This window comes from Dermacentor variabilis, chromosome 3 (assembly GCF_050947875.1).
Source record: "Dermacentor variabilis isolate Ectoservices chromosome 3, ASM5094787v1, whole genome shotgun sequence".
Classification (NCBI taxonomy): domain Eukaryota; kingdom Metazoa; phylum Arthropoda; class Arachnida; order Ixodida; family Ixodidae; genus Dermacentor; species Dermacentor variabilis.
Window position 1 is genome coordinate 157,235,935 of NC_134570.1, and position 15,245 is coordinate 157,251,179.

Consider the following 15,245-nt stretch of genomic DNA (forward strand, 5'->3'; position numbering starts at 1 on the left):
GGCCTGAGTGTGAACGTGAGTGAGTGTGAGTAGGCGTGAGTGTAAACGTGAGAGTGAATGCACGTGAATATGAACGTGACTGAGTGCCAGTGAGCGTGAGTAGGCGAGAGTGTGAACGCACGTGAATATGAACGTGACTGAGTGCCTGTAAGTATGAGTAGGCCTGAGTGTGAACGTGAGTGAGTGTGAGTAGGCGTGAGTGTAAACGTGAGAGTGAATGCACGTGAATATGAACGTGACTGAGTGCCTGTAAGTATGAGTAGGCCTGAGTGTGAACGTGAGTGAGTGTGAGTAGGCGTGAGTGTGAACGTGAGAGTGAATGCACGTGAATATGAACGTGACTGAGTGTCAGTGAGCGTGAGTAGGCGAGAGTGTGAACGCACGTGAATATAATCGTGACTGAGTGCCTGTAAGTATGAGTAGGTCTGAGTGTGAACGTGAGTGAGTGTGAGTAGGCGTGAGTGTAAACGTGAGAGTGAATGCACGTGAATATGAACGTGACTGAGTGCCTGTAAGTATGAGTAGGTCTGAGTGTGAACGTGAGTGAGTGTGAGTATGCGTGAGTATAAACGTGAGAGTGAATGCACGTGAATATGAACGTGACTGAGTGCCAGTGAGCGTGAGTAGGAGAGAGTGTGAACGCACGTGAATATGAACGTGACTGAGTGCCTGTAAGTATGAGTAGGCCTGAGTGTGAACGTGAGTGAGTGTGAGTAGGCGTGAGTGTAAACGTGAGAGTGAATGCACGTGAATATGAACGTGACTGAGTGCCAGTGAGCGTGAGTAGGCGAGAGTGTGAACGCACGTGAATATGAACGTGACTGAGTGCCTGTAAGTATGAGTAGGCCTGAGTGTGAACGTGAGTGAGTGTGAGTAGGCGTGAGTGTAAACGTGAGAGTGAATGCACGTGAATATGAACGTGACTGAGTGCCTGTAAGTATGAGTAGGCCTGAGTGTGAACGTGAGTGAGTGTGAGTAGGCGTGAGTGTAAACGTGAGAGTGAATGCACGTGAATATGAACGTGACTGAGTGCCAGTGAGCGTGAGTAAGCGAGAGTGTGAACGTGAGTGTGAATGCACGTGAATATGAACGTGACTGAGTGCCTCTAAGTACGAGTAGGCGTGAGTGTGAACGTGAGCGAGTGCCGGTGAGTGTAAGCGTGAGTGTGAATGTGAGTCGGTACATTTGAGTTTCAGTGGGCGTGAGTGTGAACGTGAGCGAGTGCCAGTGAGTGTGAGTAAGCGTGAGCGTGAACGTGAGTGGATGTCGATGAGTACGAGTAGGCGTGAGTATGAACGTGACTGACCTGTATGAGTACGTGAGAGTGTGAACGTGAGCGAGGGCCAGAGAGTGGGAGTACGCGTGAGCGTGAACGCGAGTGAGGGCCGGAGAGTGTGAATGCACGTTCGTATAAAGGTGATTGAGTACCTGTGAGTATGAAAAGTTGTGAGTGAACGTGAGCGAGTGCCGAGGAGTGTGAGTAGGCGGGAGTTGAATGTGAGTGAGGACCGGGAAGTAGGAGTAGGCGTATGTGTGAACGTGAGTGAGGGCCTGTGAATGTGAATGCACGTGAGTATGAACGTCACTAAGTGACTGTAAGCACGAGTAGGTGTGAGCGAGTGCCGGTGAGTGTGAGATCGCGAGAGCCAGCGTCTGGGTGATACGTGGGCGCGATTCAACGCTGCCGCCGCCAACAGACCTCACAGACGACGCGTGCTACTCTGGCGCCATCTCGTAGCCACCGTCGCTGCACTACGCTTTTCCTCTCACCCTTTCGGCATACCCTCCTGCTACGTTTTCCACCTTATGGTTCCGCTGCATCTCCGCCTCCGCTTTCCTCCTCGGGTCTTTCATCCTCCGCTGCGCTCCGCGTTCGCTTTCATCTTTCGCTCGGTTACGAACACGGTGGTTACGAGACCAGGCCGATGCTCGCCTCAGGAACGGGCGTCTAAAAGCTGTGCTCTAAAACGGGAGTGAGCAGACTATGAACGCGAATGAGTACCCATATATATATATATATATATATATATATATATATATGTGTGTGTGTGTGTGTGTGTGTGTGTGTGTGTGTGTGTGTGTGTGTGTGTGTGCGTGTGTGTGTGTTTGTGTGTGTCAGTATATACCGTGGGTCCCAGCTAGCGTTAGCCAAGGTGTTCAACGAAACAAAAAATATTGAAAAGAAACAAGGTGAAAGGTACAGTTATAAAGTAGCGGTGTTCGGTAGGTCACACAGTACACAATCACAGTAGGTCTTAAGATTCTATCTTGCACCTAGTTCTTTAAATATTTTTTTTCTTTGAACAGGTTGGCTAACGTTAGCTGGCAGACCCTATGGACGGGTGGATGAACGAGAGTGACCGTCGTCGAGTGACGCAAGTGAGAACGTGAATGAGCACCTAATGGTTTGAGTAGACGTGAATATGAACCATAAAGGAAGAATAGGAAGAAGCAGAATTTTTAACAGACTGATTTCCCGAGTTCATAGGCAAGCGTGGAACGCAAAATGCGAAAAAAAGACAATGCTCTTTCTTCAAGACACGTTTCGTTCTCCTTAAGAAGAGCAGCGTTGACATTTTAAACGAAAGCCACCACACGTCGAATTGGGAAGAGGTTTAGAGACCACGGAGTGGATCCACAACTTAAAGCTAGAGCCTGCTATCCTATCGTCATCTGTTACACTGTTCGTGGGGCCCGGCCTTCTCAATCAGTCCGTACGAACTGCAGGTTGACTTGATTGGGAGCAGCGGTCCTAACCCAGTCTAGGGGGGAGGCAAGAGAAGGATTTTGCGCTTATCGTGTGCATCCGAAAATTTCGCCGAGCAGACGTCGTACGAAGCGGTGCCTCCTCTCGTCTCTGATCTGCGCCTGTACGTTGTTCAGTATAGTAGCGCACGTGACATATACGCCCGTCGTACGTGTGCCTATAGAATTCGCTGTTTTCATTCTTTACCAGTTCTCACATGACGCTGTATAGCCTTACCACGGGGAAGAGTACACGGTCTCTATAATGAATGTAAACGTCGCTTGACGTTTTCTTTGTATTGGGCTTCCACAGAGCCGTAAGAAGCAGGATGAACGCGAAATTTAGTGACTGTTCTTGATGGTCGCTTTCTCGACTACTGAGTATTCGTACTTTGTAAATGTCAGTGTTGTTAGTGTAAACTGTGCAATACACGCTGCCAAGCCCGAATGGCGCCGACATTACGCAGGGTATAAGTATATAAGCGAAAGCGGAAGCCATATAGCTTCGCACTATGCTATGACCCCGAGCACGCGATGATAGCGCCACTCAGCAGCAGAGCGGAGCTAACGTGCGTCAGAAGATAGGGCAAAGCACATGAAAACACAAGAATCTGTAACCTAAATTAGGGTTCATGCGAGAAAAACGATTTACGACAGGCTATTTAATGGCGGATAATGGAGCGAACGCTTGCACACCCAGTGCTAAACTTTATTTGCTGAGGACAAGTACGTGTACTCTCGTGGTCGCAGTGCCGCCGCGAAAGCAGCGGCACTGAAAATAAAGCAATATTTTGCAGACGAACGCCTTAACTCACTACGTTTCAAGGTCGCGTTATGAGGCACAGAAAATATCAGGTGGCCCATGGAAGGCCAGAAGCGAACCAAAGCATGTCCAGCCGAGTATAAGATATGATTAATGATTAGCAAAGTTAATAATGCATCAGTGTTTGAATTAAGGTAGATTAGGGTGGATGAAGGTGGATTAAGGTAGATTAAGGTGGATTAAGGTGAAACACGGTAGGCTTTACAAGGCTTTCGCCTGCGCGTCTCCTAGGCGATAGCTAAGGGCACCTGGGAATTTTTACTGGCTCGGAAGTGTCAACAGCGAGTGAGACCAACTTGCTCGATGCTTGCACAGCAAATGGTCAACGCGTTACTGAAATCTGCAAACAGCATTTGTCCTGCAGTCCTGTTTCGTTTGCCAGGAAGTCTTCGCTTGCGCATCGAACAAGGCACACATGATATGTTAGAGGAAAAAGAGTAAATATGTCATTGCTTAAAGTGTTCACCTGTGTCGTATTTTGAAGAGCTAGCTGTTCTCTCATGCGCCCTTTTTTATATTTAACCATTTCTTGTCACAATGGTTGAAGTGATGCCTGTAGGAATTTTCGAGCCGGGTGCGTCCTTCCCCTGTGTATTTATTCCGTGAATTATCAGATGCATTCATAAAAATTTGCCTGACAGTGATTGACCATTTATTTCGACTGTTATTTTGTGTGTATGTGTGCGTCCGCCACTTTGAAGTAAGCTACCATAGTAGGAAAGGGTTACTAACTTGCCCAAGAGTCAGTCGCCTAATATTGTCTCCCGCCGTTTTAGCTCAATCCGACTGAAGGAAAGCCTGGCGAGCATAGGCGGCAATTAAGCACGCACGCACGCACGCACTTGAGCTTCACTCCACATTCTCAGAGACAATAGTGAGAGAGAGAGGCGGATAGAGAGATGTAGGAAGGAGCAAGGGGGCAAGCATGATAGCGCGCAGCGAGGGCAGGAGACGGCATCGGTCGGCACACTCGCGAGTGTACTCACTCACACTCATTTCGGAGGCGTGAACGCGAGTGAGTGCCGGTGTTGTGTGAGTAGATGTATGAACGTGAGCAGTGTGAAGCTTGAAAGAAATAATGGCGAGTGAGCGTTCGCTTGTACTGCCGAGCTACGAACGTAGTTGCATGAGAAGCTCAGAAAACGCTTCCATGTTTACACGGACGGTTCTGTTTCCTCCTAAAGTCCACCTGGATCAGTGGTAATTCCTGCTAAATCTAACATCACCCAATTCAAGATGTCTCAGATTACATCATCGGTGGCTGCAGGGGAGGAGGAGGAAAAGAAGGAAGGAAAGGTAGGGAGGTCAACCAGACGCACGTCCCGTTTGCTACCCTGCATGGGTAGTCATATCATGAGAAGCCGACAAGAGAGAGAGAGAGACAGAGATTTTTCAGATTTCAGATTTTTCAGAGAGAGATGTTCAGATTTTTCGTGTAACGTGAGTGACGTGCTAGCGTTCATTGTTTCGTAGTAAGCGAAAACCTCGCGCACTCCCGCTTACGAGACAGCTGTGACAGCTTCAGCATTTACCGCCCGCAATACCTTGCTTGTTCAATCGGCCTTAGTCGACGTGAGCAATGTAAAAGTATGCCTGTATGTTTAATAAACGCCGTGTGATATCAAATTGACCCGAGTAGTATGAAAAGGTCAAGAAAAATGTGTTGTCATACTACAGTCTGCAATGAGTGAATAGTTACTTTGCAAGTTTGCCATCTTGACGTGATTCGTGCAATGAAAATAACCTGTTGTTACTCTTAATAGCGTGTTGTCTTTCTAGTTGCTTTGAATTCTGCCCCCAAGGCTCCAAGAGCCAGAACTCCTGCCCTCCTGCTAGCCGCAATTTCTCGTGCATTCCCTTGTACAAAATAAACTTGATCTACACGCTCGTCCGTCCTGAATTTATTTTTCACTTGAAGATTTGCTGCTACGAAGTGGCTGGTAAGCCTGCGGTATGAATGAGTCGTAAAAATAAGCTTTGCATAAAATGTGCGCATGCGAACAATTGAAGTGCACTTAAATCTACGTGTCGGCACCGCATATATCGAAAACATGCAGCTGCTGTGAACGACGGTTAGCGATAAATTACGCTCTGTTAACGGTCCTTGACATAACTGCAGGCATGATAGTTCTCTTAGCAACGGTCATTAATCGGCTGGTTTCGGCAGCCTAGCTGCGCTCACTTCAATGCATACTGGAAAAAATTGCACCGCTTTTTGTTGCAAGGTACAGCACGTCTGCACGCGAACTTATGAGCTGTTCGAGCCACGGGCGTAGTCAGGATTTTATTTCGGGGGATCGAGGGGGGTCCTACCCCCCATATGTACGTTCGTGCGTGTGTTTGCGTATGTGTGTTTATGTACAAACAAACGAAATTTCGGGGGGTTGGAACGCTACCGCGCCTTCCCCCCCCCCCCCCCCCCCCACCGGCTACGCCAATATTTCGAGCGTAGCCTACATAAAAAGTGCCATCTTGTTCAGCGCTTGCGAAGAATTGGCGCATGTAGCTCGCGACAAAAAAAAAAAAAAAAAAAAAAAAGTTGAACTCCGCGCGGCATTCGCCATCCTGCGCGCGCGATGAGTGGCTTCACTGCATAGTAGGGACATACAGGGCGGACCTATGCGCAAGCACGGCCACGGCGCCATTGTGCTCCCTGCGGGAGCGTACAGACGGATACTAGTCAGCGATGGATGGATGGATGGATGTTATGAACGTCCCCTTTGGAACGGGGCGGTGGCCCGCGCCACCAAGCTCTTGCTACTATGCTGCCTAATATCCTACCTAGGTTAACCAATGAAAAAAAAAAAAAAAAACACTATGAACTACCACGTCCAAATTTTCTGATACCCTATTGCGAACTGTGCTTTTGTACGTCTCCGTCTTTTGTCGTTTCCCTACTTTTCTTCCACCAATCCCACAATCACCTCTTACTGATGTCTATTGCGGACCTGTTTGCTTTACCACTGCTCCCGCTGAACCCAAGGGCTTCAAGGAGGCCAGTGGTGCCTAAATCGACCGCTGGATAGACGTCTTCACATTCTAATAAAATATGCTCCGTCGTTTCCCTAGCTTTACCGCAGCAAGCACATGCTTCTTCTTCCTTCTTATATCTCGCTTTATAGGTGCGTGTTCTAAGGCATCCCGATCTCGCTTCGAAAAGTAATGAGCTTCCCTTTGAGTTATCATAAATGGTTTCTTTCCTAATTTCGTTTTTTCCCCTTAAGTAGTTACTCATGGCAGGTTTCTTTTCCATTGCCGCCACCCATGAGATTAATTCAGCCTCTCTGACTTTCCGCTTGACCTTCTTTGTTGCTGTGTTGCCCACCCCACAGGCAGCATACTTGCTGGTAAGCTTCCTAGTTCTTTTCCTCCAATGTGAATCAATGTTTTGCCTGTACAGATACCTGAACACTCTCCCAGCCCATTTACTTTCCTCCATATTCCTCAGCCGTTCTTCATACTCAATTTTACTGCGAGCTTCCCTCACTTCAAAACTAGTCCAGCCCATATCCCCTTGCACAGCTTCATTTGTAGTCTTCCCGTGAGCGCCCAATGCGAGGCGACCCACTGACCTTTGGTTCCCGTCGAGTCCTGATTGTACCCCTGATTTAAAGCAAACAACCGCATTTCCAAAAGTAAGTCCTGGAACCATTACCCCTTTCCACATACCTCGGAGGACCTCGTACCTATTGTATCCCCATAGCGCTCTGTGCTTCATTATGGCTGCATTTCTCTTCCCCTTGACTGTTATGGTTTTTTCCTGTGTTTCCATATATCCGTTGCCTTCGTTTATCCATATACCAAGGTATTTATATTCTGTTACCCGAGGTATTTCTTGGCCCTGTATCTCCACTGTCTGTTCACTGTTTTCATTGAATACAATAACACCTGATTTTCTAACACTAAATTTCAAACCTAAATTGTTGCCTTCCTGTCCACAGATATTAGCCAGACGTTGCAAATCACTTTGCTTGTTTGCGAGCAACACAATGTCGTCCGCATAAAATAAACCTGGGAGTTGCTGCTCTATTACTGTACCTGCCTGTTTGTATGAGAGATTAAACCCGATATTACTTCCTTCTAGCGCCCTCTCCATCCTCACCATGTACATCATAAACAACAGCGGGGATAAAGGGCACCCCTGCCTCAGTCCCTTGTTGATATGAACTTTCTCCGCGCTCCTCATCCCTTCCCATTCAACGCAAACAGTATTTTCTAGGTAAATCTCTCTCAAAAGCTGTATACAATCGTTACCTAAGCCTTCCCCTTCCAGAATATCCCACAAAATGTTGCGGTCCACGTTGTCGTATGCTCCTGTAATGTCCAAAAAGGCCACATACAACGGTCTGCTTTCTGCTTTTGATATTTCAATACACTGAGTAAGAACAAACAAGTTATCATCCAAACGCCTACCTATTCTAAAGCCATTCTGAAGCTCTCCCAAAATGCCATTATTTTCTGCCCATGCTTGAAGCTTTAATTTGATTGCCTGCATTGCTAGCCTGTATATTACCGATGTAATGGTCAACGGTCTATACGAGTGAATTCTGCCTTTCTCCCCCTTACCTTTATAAATTAAATTCATTCTACTTTGTCGCCAACTGTCTGGTATTCGTCTATCTTTTAAAGTTTTTTCAACTGCTTTCACGAGAGCTTCCTTACTTTTTGGTCCCAGTTCATTTATCAGCCTAACGGGAACCTCGTCTAGCCCTGTGGCTGTGCGCTTAGGAATTTTCTCTTCCGCTTTCTTCCAGTTTAAATTTGTAAGCACTAGCTCCTTTCCCCCTTGGGTCTCTTTCATGCTCTTTTTTTCTTCAAATACAACCTCGTCCTTGCCTTGGAAAGATTCGGCTGTTACTTTTTGGATGTAATTTATTGCTGCTTCTCCTTCCAGTCTGTTTTCATCTTCGTCTAGGATATGTTGTTGTATTGTTGTTGACTTCCTGCCTAATAATTTTATGTGATTCCAAAATATTCTAGGTGCGGCCTTCTTTTTCTCACGTATTTCTGACAACCAACTTTCACTTTCACCTTTTAATTTTGCTTGCACCAGTATTTGAACCATAGACTTTTTCTCCCGGTATATTTCCCATTTACTGGTTACTTCATCCTGTGGCAACCGCGCCTTCTTTGCCTGCCTGTGCTCTCGAGATGCTTTCTGTCGTTCGGCGATCGCTTCTCGTATCTCCTTGTTCCACCAGCTATTCGGTTTCTTTTTTCCTTTCCAATGAACATGTTGTTTCTCTTTCCGTATTTCTGTCGTTACTACACTTAGAAGCTCACCATATTCCCACCCCTTACTTGGCGACTTGCCAATTTCTTCCTCCACTCTAGTGACTATATTTGCTATTTGTTCAGCGTTCAAATTTGGACTGGCCATTTTGCTTTCGTTGCTCTCTTTCCCAACTACATATCCCATTTTCAAAATGATGCGTTTATGGTCACTCCCTATGCTGCTAAACCCTTCCTCATCGATGACCATTTCTCTCAACTTATCATGAATTCCTTCTGTCATCAGACAGTAATCAATGGTCGATTGCCGGTTTCCCACTTCACACGTAATCTGTCCTTCACACTTAGGCCCTGTATTCACTATCACGAGGTTATGTTGCTCGCAAAGGTCTAGCATTGACTTCCCATTATTGTCGGTATAGCCATCTAAATCCTGTATGTGGGCATTCATGTCACCTAATAGGACTATCTCAGCACCATTCCCGAAACCCCTAATATCAGCGCTTATGCATTCCACTAACTCTTTATTCTTCTCTGTGTAATTTATTCCGGTCCACAAATACGTAAGTCCAAGCCAAGTTTCTTTCCCACTCATTGTACCTGATAACCAAAGATGCTCTTGACATTGTGAATTTACTCTTTTCCATTTGGCTCCCTGATGGATGAGCATTCCGACTCCCCCTCCCTTTCTTTCCGACTTAGTTCTGTTGCACCCTTCCCATACATAATTCTCAATAACTGGCGGCTCTTCTGAGTCTCTAAGGTGCGTTTCTGTAACCGCATACACCCCTATTTGTTCTCTATGTAACTGCTCCTCAATCTCTGCCCACTTTTCCTTTCTTCTGCCGCCCTGCATGTTTATGTAGCCTATTGCATGGCGAGCTCTTGTTCTCGCTTTCCTCCTTTTTCTGTTATCGACGGCGATGCTCTTCTGATGTTCCCCTAGGGGACCTTCTTTATTACTACCTACTCTGACCTCCTGAGCGCCCGCGGGCCCCCTAAAAAAGCAACAGCGCGACCCCCAAGTCGCCAGCCCACTTCTCGTGCTAGCCTGTAATTGAAGTGGATCCCATCTCGTTTAAAACCACCACAACTTCTCACTTCCCTGTTTACTTCGACAACCTCGAAGCCTTTCTCTCGGCTCATTTTCCATATTGCCTCATTGGCAGCCATTACGGCTCTTTGTACGTGACTGTCACGCACAGGCACCTCCGGCACCGTGCACACCACGATCTGCACCTGAGGGGATAGCTCGCGCAAGTCGTCCACCCCCTTCGCCAAGCGCTGGGCTAGTCCTGGCCCTTTCCTGTTCAGGACGTCATTTAGCTCACCTGCTACTACGACAAGGTTGCGCACGTGGGCATTTTCCGTGAGCTTTTATTTTGCTCGCTCCATGACAGAACCCAGTGTCTGCCCTGGAAATGTCCCTACCGCCACTCTTTTGTAGCCTTTCACCCTCTCCACAATTGCTTTTGAGCACCCAGCCATGTTTGAGTCGCCAGCGATAATCACCCTTTCACTTTCTCCTACCTCTCCCTGCTTCCCGGCTTCCTGTGACTGCAGCGTCGCCTCACTCGGGGCGTGTTGCGCTGCTTCGCTATAGCTACGCCGATTCACCGGCGGCGAGCTGGCGACCGCTTGCTTTGGCTCCCTGCCTCCCACTTCGCCCTCGCTTTGGTGTCCTGACCCGACATTATCCGCTGCCCGAGTCTCAAGAGCGTCGAGCCGCCTTTGCAGTTCGGCGCTCCTTTCTTTCGCCTCCCCAAGCTCGGCCACGGTCCTCACCAACTGCGCGGCCTGGGCCGCCTCCACCTTGACGAAATTTTCAACCTTCGCCTGCAGTGCTACCCGCTTCTCCTGCTCCTCCCTCAGGTTTGCCTTAAGCTCTTCAAACTTAGCCGCCCAATTCCCTTCCAGTTTTTGGACGGCTTCCCTGACGCCCTCGCACGACCTGCACGTGAAGCTAGACCCCACCGCGTCCGCTAAATTCTGGAACTTCGTCTCGTCGAGGAAGCACCAGCGCAGGCACTCGTCGCACTGCACTTGCTCCCCGTCCCCCGCGGCCTTCACGTTTTTCGATTTCATCGCTAGGCCTACGTCCCTACGCCCAACGAGCAAGTTCGCCAAATCACTCACGCAAACCCGACCTCGACCGCTATCCCAAACAAAAACAAAGAATTATCACTCCCTACTCCATGCTGGCGAACTGCAGCGACGTGCTGGCGAACAGCGCCGCGAACGGCAGCAGTCGGAGCCGTGGTTTGTGAAGCAGACGACAGGACGAAGGCGCTCACGGTGCTTCCGGTGATTTCGCGCTGCGTGTTTTAAGGCCTGACGTACCGCAAAGCGCATTTTCGCGTCTTCTTTTGAGAGAGGGTTGCCACTTGTACGAGGCAGGCCACATTCATGGTACCAGGTAATATATATAAAGTAGAAAATTTGTGGAAATTGCGATGCAAATGCACCCCGCCAGCAGAGCTCACCGCGGTAAACTGAGACGTGGAGCACCAGAATTTAGGTTCCAGATAATATTTTCATGTGTACGTTAACATTGTCTCGTACTTAATCATGCAAATAGGATAGGAGCAAAAAACAAATCACCGACGGTGTGTGAAAAATGTATAAAATGCATACCGCTGGGTGTGTGCCGTGCCGCTAGGTGTGCGTATATGTGCCTCAAGGGCCAACGGGCATCTGCCGCTCTTCACTAAACCTTTTCTGACGTCAAGCTGGGTCACCGCAAGTAATACGACATCACACCTACACGATGACGTTCACGTAATGTGATTTTCTTTGCAAATGAGGGTCGCCGTCGACGCTGTGGTTTTTTCGGCTCTCAACAAGCGCGTTCTTGCCAAACAATGCCTTTAATATCGCATTCCTGCTCTTTAAGGGCTTTGCATGGGAAATATTGAACTAACAGGCTTTAGCTGCTACCGAAGCGGTTCACGAATACTGCTCTAAATTTCTCGTTAATCATACATTGACTTTGTATTTGTCAGGGGACTACAAACACTGCCAGAGCAACTGCGGCGGTTACGAGCGATAACATGTAGGCTTGCGCATATATTGTTCGGTTCCAATGGCAAACACAAAAGTATTGTACCGCGCTTATCTTATGACGACGCAAACTGCAGTCAGGCCAGTCTACAACGAACGCCTCTAAAACGGAATGACCTGTATAACGAAAGAATAACTCTGTCCTTGTTCTTGTGTGAGCGCTGAGCGATTAAAAAAATGGCTGTGGCTTAGCTAAGGTTAAGCCCAGGATTCGAAGCATACTAGCCTTTATTTTAGTTGTTGAACCACTGTTTAGCCTGGTGAACTGCTGTTGCTTGGCTATATTTGGTTCGGCTAGACGAAGAAACAACTCATGCGTTCCTCTGCTTCGCCTTCAAGAGTGGAACGCGACAGCGTTCCCGTCGACCCGCCAAGGGGTGTAAGACAATGGGCTACGGCGCAGCGACTACGCGCCCCGCATTGGACGCGGTGAGCGTCGAGCAACGCAGCGTTCGGCGCGGCAACGAAATGTGCGCCTGAGCAAGCGACGCACGCCTGAGCCTTAGAAACAGCTCGTTTCTAAGGCAACACCGCATTCACTAGAGGCGCTTTTGTACCGCTTTGAAGCATCGTACTCGTGGCTCAGTGGTATCGTCTCCGTCTCACACTCCGGAGACCCTGGTTCGATTCCCACCCAGCCCATCTTGCAAGAGTTGAGCCAAAGCCACCTTAGAAACAAGCGCAGCTGCTTATATACCGCCGCGACGCCGCGAGCGACGGCGCGAGTTGGAGCCCCGTTTCTCCTCTGTCGTGACGTCATGGTGTCACGTGGTCAGCCTTGAAGGCGACGCCGCGAGCGACGGCGCGAGTTGGAGCCCCGTTTCTCCTCTGTCGTGACGTCACGGTGTCACGTGGTATTGAAGGCGACACCGCCGCGCCTGAGGAGCTGGGTTGAGCTCTAGTAATATGCTTCGCATAAAAAAAATGCGTTCGGCTGTGTTACACTTGTTTGACACGACGGGCACGTATACGTGGTGTACCACATAGCACTTGTGTGCGCTCTAGCTTCCGTTCGGCGACTAGAACTAATGGCCTTCTTCCTTGCGTCATTAGCGGGAGCGTGTCAATTTGTCACATTCTCGATCGCCTCGTGGCAGCTAACGCTTTGGGACGATTTGTTAAACTGGACCGCGCCTTCGGGATCGGCTTTCATCCCCCAGTCATTTCCTCGTAGCAGAACGCTATGAAGACGCTGCGAGACATTGAACTGTCTTCGGGTACGGCCAGGGTTACCGTTTCTTTCTGGAGTAAAACATTCATCGACGACGATGGCACTCCCTAATGCCAAATATATGTGTTTTCATTTCGCGATATATTGGCTGGCGCGGACAATCTGTTTCGTGCACACATTGCGAACGGAGCGAAATGTGGCGCGACTACCTCGCTTATCGGGAGATCGCGAGAGGATGCGCGTGAGTGATTGGTGGGCGCGATTCACAGCAGCAGCCACAGGCAGACCTCCGCTCACACAGCGCTTTGTTTCCATATATGGTAACGGTGGACGCGTTCACCGCATGCACTTGGTGAACAGAAGACGGCGCGCTGCTCTCCATGGCGCCATCTCGTAGCGGTAGTCGCCGCCGATCCCGTCTTGCGCGGCACTATGCTTTCTCCATACCTACCTCCTCCGCTTTCCTCCTCGCGCTCTCTTCGCTATCGCCGTCTATACCGGGCCGATCCATTACGGAGGAGAAGGATGCGTTAAGCACTCCTCATACGTGAGCCGATCCCGAAGTTAGTGAAATGCCGGGTCGGCCCGCGGCAGAGGTGACGCAGGCGTTAAGCACTCCTCATACGTGAGACGATACCGAAGGTATAGTGCAATGCCGGGCCGCACCGTGGCGGAGGTGAAGCAGGCATTAAGCACTTTTCATGCGTGGGCCGATCCCGAAAGTAGTGAAATGCCGGGCCGACGCGCGGCGGCGGTCAAGCAGGCATTAAGCACACCCCGTACATGGGCCGATGCCGAAGATAGTGCAAAGCCGGGCCGACCCGGGGCGGAGGTGAAGCAGGCGTTATACGCGGGCCGATCCCGAAGGTGGTGCAATTCCAGGCCGAACCATGCCGGAGGTGAAGCAGGCGATAAGCACTTCTCATGCGTGGGCCGATCCCGAAAGTAGTGAAATGCCGGGCCGACGCGCGGCGGAGGTCAAGCAGGCGTTAAAGGGACACTAAAGGTTACCAGAAACTCAAGTTAAAGTGGAAGAGCAATGTTCTAGAACGTCTAAGGCGTCAATATAATCGCGAACAGAGCTTTAGTAACCGAGAAATTGAGGTAAATGCATGACACGATTTGAGACCCCCCAGCGACATTCCGGTACTAGCCCGATGACGAAAGCACTCCTCATAACTTGTGTTACTAATACCAACATGGAAGGACTCTGCTAATACTCAACTACTCGTATTAAAAGTATCATTTCATTCAATTATAAGACGGAAAAAAGTGCTACTTGTCTACGTCTATTCGATTCTAAGAAAAAATAACATTTTGACGTTACCCTTCAGTAATATGGGTGTTCGAAAGGTTTCGTTTTCGCTCGATTCTGCGCGCTCGACTCTGCGCCGCGCATGCTTTGGAGTTTCAGTAGTTTCGTTATCGCGACGTCGTGCTGTGAGGGTTCTACTGGCTCGCGAAACTTTCATTTGGAACAAGCAGCGAGAATGCCAAGTCCATGTGATGTCGTGGGAAGCCCTCGTTGCTTTCCTGCTCCGGAGAGCCGGTGTCGAGGCCGCCGTCGTAGTACGCAACGACGCCGGCAGTGCGAGCCGTCAGCAGCAGGTCGCGCTCGTCAGTGCTCAAATCGCTGGAGCTGAGCCCACCATCGCGAGCCAATCTGTCGTTGTCAGGGTCCATTGCGACTAGCGTCGAAGTTTGCGTCATAGAATGAAGTACCAGCTTATGGTCGCGCGTTTCTCCTTCCGCTAGCCACCATACTCCCGCTTTCGCTCTCCTGTCGGCTCTGTCTTGGCTCTGTTTCTAGCCGCGCGTTTGCGTTTTGCGCAGAAAAGCCGTAGCGCCGTCTGCGGACGCCGTTCTACTCACCGATGGTGCAACGTCACTATGAGACCATGATGTCAGTACTCCTCGATCTGAGGGCGGGCGATTTGAACTGCGCTAGAGGTACGCGGACGCTTCAGAACGCATTTTCTCTTAAAATAAGTCTCTCCTTGGCACGAACAAGCGTTTCGAGGTTTCTGCGATGGTATTTCAGCAGTCCACGTTGATTTAATAGTAACATTTAGTGTCCCTTTAAGCACACCCCGTACATGGGCCGATGCCGAAGATATTGCAAAGCCGGACCGACCCGGGGCAGAGGTGAAGCAGGCGTCAAGCAGTCCCAGTACGCGGGCAGATCCTAAAGGTGGTGCAATGCCGGGCGATCCG